At 32.6% G+C, this 8,549-nt stretch overlaps 1 long non-coding RNA gene across 3 annotated transcripts; it reads left to right on the forward strand.

Moving 5' to 3' along the window:
- The first annotated feature begins 2,781 nt into the window (after positions 1-2,781).
- Positions 2,782-7,747, forward strand: LOC146737815 (uncharacterized). Of its 3 annotated transcripts, none has more exons than XR_014930985.1 (4): positions 2,782-2,937; positions 6,929-6,968; positions 7,145-7,177; positions 7,696-7,747. It is a non-coding gene; the product is annotated as an uncharacterized LOC146737815 (long non-coding RNA). The 3 variants fall into 3 exon arrangements; XR_014930986.1 differs by lacking the exon at positions 2,782-2,937 and adding an exon at positions 4,987-5,007; XR_014930987.1 differs by lacking the exon at positions 2,782-2,937 and adding an exon at positions 6,352-6,371.
- The last annotated feature ends 802 nt before the right edge of the window (positions 7,748-8,549 follow it).

An 8,549-nucleotide genomic window follows, 5' to 3' on the forward strand; every position in this document is an offset into this window, starting at 1 on the left:
TAAAATGACATGTATCAGTAACCCATAATGAGATATGGCACTAGAACTGCATTCATTGAAGCAAAATGGCTGCCAGTCGGCCTATTTAAATTGGATCTGAAAAATAAAATGGGGTGCATCAAGGTCCCATAATGTCTAACATATGTAAGTTTAAACAAAATCCATCCATAATTGCTTGATTTTGATGATTTTTAAGCAAAAAATTGGCCACCATTCGGCCATCTTGAAACAGATCATGAAACAAATTGATGTGCATATGTACAATATTATGTATGAAGTTTGATTATTTTCATGTTTGTTATGAATACATGGGGTGTAGGCCGAAACACAAAACAAATAAATTAGCCTAACAATTTTTTTCTTCTTTGTAAATGACTCTGCTGTACATTATAGATATGACTACTAATACCTTATCAAAGTTTTATGTGAATATTACTGATACATATATATAATAAATTTAGGTTTTTCTACTATTTTTTTATACATTACCATTCCTGTTGATACCATGATTGACTACGATATGGTTCCCATTTATACCAGCTATCTTGATACAAATGAGAATGTTTTTATATTTGTCACTGTATCTGTCATCATAATATCTATTTGGATACTGCATGTCATTGTAATGTTCACTAAGATATCGTCCAACTTCTTTCTTTTGATTTAACTAATGAGGGTATTGCTTGTATGATTCGTCATAACGTCCACCTTGGTATTCTCTTTGACTGTAGTGATGGTTTTGATATCGGGTATTGACTTTATTAGTCCCCGTTCGGACGAAGTCCGAAAACGGGGACTTATGTTCTGCCCTGTGTGCGTTCGTGCGTCTATGCGTGCGTGCGTCCGTGATCACCTGTATCTCGAACATGCATGGACCGATTAAGTTCAAACTTCACTCATACATCACACATTATATGGGACATATGCACATGCATTTTTTTCATGATCCGATTAATGATAGCCAAATGGCGGCCGTTCTAAGGCCAAAAATGCATTGAAATCGCACATTTTCACCATTCCGGACCCATATCTCAGTTATGCATGGACGGATTTCGTTCAAATTTGGTACATACATTAAACATAACAGGACCTTGATGCACGTCATTTTTTTTACCGGATCAAGTTCGAAATGGCCGACTGGCGGCCATTTTGTTTTAAAGAATTCAGTTCTGGATCCATATCTGAGACATGTCTGGATTGATCAAGTTCAAACTTCACACACACATGGTACATTATGTCACAAATAGATATGTGCATTTGTTTCATGATCCGCTTAAAAATAGCTGAATGATGGCCATTTTAAGGCCGAAAATGCATCAAAATCACGTATTTTCACAATTCCAGAACCGGATCTCAGTCATGCATGGATGGATTTTGTTCAGATTTAGTACAATGTGTTGTACGCATGCAGGTGCATTTCGGATCAGACCACTGAAAGTGGTCTGAGATTTCGGTCATGATCTGCTTTGAATGTATATGTCACTCAAATATGAACGGAACAGGGACGTGTCATTTGTTTCCTTGTCTGTTTAGCTATAATCTTTGTGGTTGTTCAGAATTCTTGGTGAATCTGCTGCTGTGTCTACGACTATTATTGCTGTTTCTGTGTTGCCCTGTGTAGAATACTGCGTTCTGGTTGTCTCTTAATATTTTGTCCATGTGTGAAACTATTTCTTGCTTGATACAAGTGAATATTTCTCACTGTACGTTTGATGTCAGCAACAAATAGTCGAGTACCAGTAGTGTTAAGATGAATCCCATCACTTGTATACATGTCTTTAGTGTGACTTAATTAGTTTTCTATGTTCTACATAGGTACAGTCAGCTGTTTCACATTTAACTTTCATACTTTGGTCAATTTCATTTATCACAGTGTTCACATTTTTTCACTGCCATGGCTTGGTAATAGACTTGATATTACAATCCTTGCATTGGTAAACACATTCTTGGTGTTATTGATTAACCGGATTCTTTGATCAAATTTCCGTTCCTGTCTCAGCTACTATTAAGTTATTACGCCAAGTCTCGTTAATTTTATGTAACTGTTGCACTCTATGAATGAGGTATTTCCAAAGGTCAGGGTTCGTTTAATTTTTATCAACTCGTCTCGTCAGTAGTAGAATGAAACCTGTTTCTATTTACAATAGTTTCCCTTTTATTTCGATTTTTCTTACCGACATTTGAGCAATTGAGTAGTAAAAACTGCAAATAGCCGTTGTGTAGCAAAATTTCACTGGTGATCGTGAAAAACTGCGTGATACAAATTTCTTTTTTTAAAGATTTGAGGAAAGGTAAATTTAGACTCAACCCACTCAATGGTGGAAATGATATAACACAACACCATGACAAGGTTTGACTCCATGGACGATTAAACATATTGTAAATATTTGTATTTTATTTTTTTATCTGATGATTGAACATCAGCAAGCGTTCGTGATTTTAAAATTGATTACATAATCTTTGTTAATCCATTGTCAAAAAAATTAAAATAAATTAGACCATAGAATGATTGAAAAAATGAACAACAATGAACACTGTAAAAGTATCACAATGGGTGGCTAACCACGAATGGCATCTGTACCACCTAATAAAGTAGGTTTCTGTTGCTCTTGCAAAAACTCTTTAAAAAACCTATACAAACAATATACAAATATTAATGATAGTTTGAATGCTTTGTTGTATTTGGAACATACAATACAACACAACACCTTAGAAACAGTTGTAATAATAATCAACTATATATAAAACTATAACTATCATTTAAAGATTTAGATTATGCTATATACTCGGGCAAGGCAGTGCAAGCCTCCATGCAAGTTTTGAAACATACCACATTTTTTATTGACAGGACATCGAACCGGGAAGTATCGACATCATCATTCGAAGAGCGGCTGCCCAAATTTTCCGTATCAACGACCGAAGAAAAAGAAGAAGAAGGTATAGTAGTATGGAAGTATAGTAGTAATGTCATTGTAAATTGTTCAGCTAACGGTTACGAGAAGAATGGTTAGGAAACTCTATTGTTAGATATGCTAATTATCCATTGACTTCACTTTGATGCGTGTCCAAAATTGTCATTTTTTCAGTAGAGCGATCGTCTGACATGGTGAAAACATTTCGAAATTAGAATGTTTCAGTTTATTTTGTACATTGAATTAAAATCTGTGAGTCTTTTATGAGCGAACTATGTTGACATTGATTTGGTATGTATTAAATTTGCCCTATTTTGTCTGGCGTGTTAAAATATAATGCATTCACATTTGGTAATATCTCAAATTCGCAAAAAAATTAACATTGATTTGGTATGTATTGAAGCTGTCATATTTTGTTTGGCATTTTAAAATGTTGACATTGATTTGGTATGTATTGAATTTGCCCTATTTTTTCTGGCATGTTAAAATGTAATTCATTCCCATTTGGTAATATCGCAAATTCACAAACAAATTCGCAAAAAAATTAACAAATTATCTTTTCGTTATATCTTCTCTGCTAGCAAGAAAATTATTGGCATGTTTCAAATTATTATAATGCAAATGCGTGTGCACATTTGGAATATACATGTCAACAAATTTAACAGACATGTTTGAAAAATTTACAGTGCAATGCATATGCATTTGAAATTGAATTGAAATTAAATCTGGCATGTTAAAATCTAAAATCTAGAATACTTATTAGTTGCATACATAATTAGAATACTTATTAGTTGCATACATAATTAGAATACTTATTAGTTGCATACATAATTAGAATACTTACTAGTGGCATACATAAATAGAATACTTATTACTGGCATACATAATTAGAATACTTATTAGTTGCATACATAATTAGAATACTTGTTAGATGCATACATAATTAGAATACTTGTTAGTTGCATACATAATTAGAATACTTGTTAGTTGCATACATAATTAGAATACTTGTTAGTTGCATACATAATTAGAATACTTGTTAGTTGCATACATAATTAGAATACTTGTTGCATACATAATTAGAATACTTGTTAGTTGCATACATAATTAGAATACTTGTTAGTTGCATACATAATTAGAATACTTGTTAGTTGAATACATAATTAGAACACTTGTTAGTTGCATACATAATTAGAACGCTTGTTAGTTGCATACATAATTAGAACACTTGTTAGTTGCAGACGTAATTAGAATACTTGTTAGTTGCAGACGTAATTAGAATACTTGTTAGTTGCAGACGTAATTAGAATACTTGTTAGTTGCAGACGTAATTAGAACACTTGTTAGTTGCAGACGTAATTAGAACACTTGTTAGTTGCAGACGTAATTAGAACACTTGTTAGTTGCAGACGTAATTAGAACACTTGTTAGTTGCAGACGTAATTAGAACACTTGTTAGTTGCAGACGTAATTAGAACACTTGTTAGTTGCAGACGTAATTAGAACACTTGTTAGTTGCAGACGTAATTAGAATACTTGTTAGTTGCAGACATAATTAGAATACTTGTTAGTTGCATACATAATTAGAATACTTGTTAGTTGCACACATAATTAGAACACTTGTTAGTTGTACACATAATTAGAACACTTGTTAGTTGCACACATAATTAGAACACTTGTTAGTTGCACACATAATTAGAACACTTGTTAGTTGCACACATAATTAGAACACTTGTTAGTTGCACACATAATTAGAACACTTGGTAGTTGCATACATAATTAGAACACTTGTTAGTTGAATACATAATTAGAACACTTGTTAGTTGCATACATAATTAGAACGCTTGTTAGTTGCATACATAATTAGAACACTTGTTAGTTGCATACATAATTAGAACACTTGTTAGTTGCATACATAATTAGAACACTTGTTAGTTGCATACATAATTAGAATACTTGTTAGTTGCATACATAATTAGTGGAATTCTGGTTAGCTGTGGGTTATATACATTCCCGATGGCAAACGTTATAATAGTTGTATTTAGTTTGATTTTCTCTTTTGCAGTTCGATGGAATGTGTTCTTGGTGTCACTATGTAAGTTAGTTTCTTGTATTTCTCCCAACTTACTAGTAAATTATGCCAAGAGTTTTCCATATTGACGTGCCTTAACTGATCACTCTCAATCTCAATTCAAAATGGCCAAATAGCAATCATTATTATGCTAACGTACATCAAAATCAGGCATTCCTACCATTCTGGAACCTTATCTTATGTATAGAAGGTTTTTTATTCTACTTGGTGCATTGGATAATATGAAACTTTGATGCACATCATTTGAGATCAAATTCAAAATGGCAGACTGGTAGCCATTTTGTTTCAATAAATGCTGTTTAGGTCTCATGCCACCAATTAGATTATCAGAGTTCAGTCAATGGGTTTCCTTTCAGCGCGTTTTATTTGAAATGCGATGTATGAAGGCGTACTTTAATTACGTCAAGTGTGCAGCTTTTCCGATTAGACTCTTCCAAACTTGCTGCGTTTCTGAGAATATTGAAGGTATAAAGACTGACAAATTGGTGTGTTTTGTTTATATAACTGACGAATTGGTGTGTTTTGTTTACGTTCATTCTGTAGGGGCTTAAGCTGGCCAACATGTGTTTTACTTTCCAGAATTATATTACATACATGTGGTTTCAGGAAATTAAAACAATATTTTGATCTTTGAAACTTTTTCTCAGTAGTTTTTCAAGTTCTAATTAGTAGTATGAGACCTTTATGTTAAAGCTTTATATATACATCATGCTACATATATGCATACATGTATGTATCAATTTAATGAGTCTATTCTATATGGTCAAATGACTTCCATTTTAATGGTAAACATTTATCAAAATCAAGCATTTCTGCTTTCATCTCAGATGTGTGTGAACGAATTTAATTCAACCTTGGTAGAAAAATCGAACAATTTTATTTGAATGAAGCCTGTTCTGGGGGTATATCTCTGACATGCTCTGATATCTGAATAAAATAGTGTAGTGTGAAATTCGTAGTGATAAATTTTATTTCATCCATCTCCACTCCCTCTTGCTCCTGTTCCTCTTCGTGCTGTTGATGTTGAGGATGGTCATGATGAGGCTGGTGGTGTTGATGATGATGGTGTTGTTGATGATGATGTCGCCGATCATCATCATCATCATCATCATCATCATCATCATCATTATTATCATCATCATCATCATCATCATCATTATTATCATCATCATCATCATTATTATCATCATCATTATCATTATCATTTCCATATCATTCATCATCACCACCATTTTCCTGCTGTCTCTCTGGTTTTTCTTCCTGCTGTTGTTCCTCGTCGTCGTCGTCATGGTGGTTTTTCTTCTCGTGTTTCTCCTTTGTGTTTTGCTTCTCCTTCTTGTCCTCGGTCTCCTCCTGCTCCTGTCCTGGTACGTCTCAATGCTATAATAGTGATTAATGAAATGTTTTGAAATTCAGTGTGTTCACAGGGTTTAATCCAATTCGCTTAAAAAACCAAATGATGAAAATGAAGTGATTGCAAAAGAAATAAAAACTTGTGTTCTTCGCCAAGTTTGAGCATGTCCCACATAGCCTTATATATGAAATATTTTGTGCACATAATACGCCTACCATGATGTATGCCCAACTAAATAAGTGGCAGACTTATCGTTAGTCATAGTCTTGTGCAGATCAATGGTTTTATTACTATAAGTTAAAAAATACAGATAATAAAGTAGGTTCTTCTTGCTCTTGCAAAAAACTTTTTAAAAAACCTATACAAATATTATACAACCATTCCCCACTGAATGATAGTTTGAATGCTTTATTTGTAACATACTGTACAGTTTCTGGACATCCAAAGACACCTCAACAGTTGAACAACAAATTTTCTAATGAAACATAGTAGATAATTATTTTTAATGATCCATGTTAATCCATTCACATAAGCATTAAATAATCGTTATTTTTTATTCATATTATGCAGGATTCTCCATTGCCGATTTTGAACCAGCGCATTCAGCCAGGTACGATTTTATATAATCACACTTGTCTGTTGTAAACTGTATAGCAATTGCAAAGAAATAAACGTATGATAGGGTGATGTAATCACACTTGAACTGAATTAATTTGGTGCATGGCCCAAATAATTTATAAAAACTGTGCACATATAACTCTTCTTGATTGTTTTGTTAAATATCAGGACCATGCCCGAACATAGGATGTGACGGCAAAGGTAAGATATTATGACTATTCAATAATACATAATTAAAACTTGCATAATAGTAGTACATGTATAACTGGTATGATTATCATGTAAAATAGCCTCACTCATTTACCTGATTTTAAAATTGATTACATAATCTTTGTTAATCCGTTGTCAAAAAAATTAAAATAAATTAGACCATAGAATGATTGAAAAAATGAACAACAATGAACACTGTAAAAGTATCACAATGGGTGGCTAACCACAAATGGCATCTGTACCACTTAATAAAGTAGGTTTCTGTTGCTCTTGCAAAAACTCTTTAAAAAACCTATACAAACAATATACAAATATTAATGATAGTTTGAATGCTTTGTTGTATTTGGAACATACAATACAACACAACAGCTTAGAAACAGTTGTAATAATAATCAACTATATATAAAACTATAACTATCATTTAAAGATTCAGATTATGCTATATACTCGGGCAAGGCAGTGCAAGCCTCCATGCAAGTTTTGAAACATACCACATTTTTTATTGACAGGACATCGAACCGGGAAGTATCGACATCATCATTCGAAGAGCGGCTGCCCAAATTTTCTGTATCAATGACCGAAGAAAAAGAAGAAGAAGGTCTAAGTATAGTAGTAATGTCATTGTAAATTGTTCAGCTAACGGTTACGAGAAGAATGGTTAGGAAACTCTATTGTTAGATATGCTAATTATCCATTGACTTCACTTTGATGCGTGTCCAAAATTGTCATTATTTCAGTAGAGCGATCGTCTGACATGGTGAAAACATTTAGAAATTAGAATGTTTCAGTTTATTTTGTACATTGAATTAGAATCTGTGAGTCTTTTATGAGCGAACTATGTTGACATTGATTTGGTATGTATTAAATTTGCCCTATTTTGTCTGGCGTGTTAAAATATAATGCATTCACATTTGGTAATATCTCAAATTCGTAAAAAAATTAACATTGATTTGGTATGTATTGAAGCTGTCATATTTTGTTTGGCATTTTAAAATGTTGACATTGATTTGGTATGTATTGAATTTGCCCTATTTTTTCTGGCATGTTAAAATGGAATTCATTCCCATTTGGTAATATCGCAAATTCACAAACAAATTCGCAAAAAAATTAACAAATTATCTTTTCGTTATATCTTCTCTGCTAGCAAGGAAATGATTGTCATGTTTCAAATTATTATAATGCAAATGCGTGTGCACATTTGGAATATACATGTCAACAAATTTAACAGACATGTTTGAAAAATTTACAGTGCAATGCACATTCATTTGAAATTGAATTGAAATTAAATCTGGCATGTTAAAATCTAAAATCTAGAATACTTATTAGTTGCATACATAATTAGAATACTTATTAGTTGCATACA

Source organism: Saccoglossus kowalevskii, chromosome 11, assembly GCF_978046115.1.
Source record: "Saccoglossus kowalevskii chromosome 11, keSacKowa6.1, whole genome shotgun sequence".
In the NCBI taxonomy this organism is placed as follows: Eukaryota; Metazoa; Hemichordata; class Enteropneusta; family Harrimaniidae; genus Saccoglossus; species Saccoglossus kowalevskii.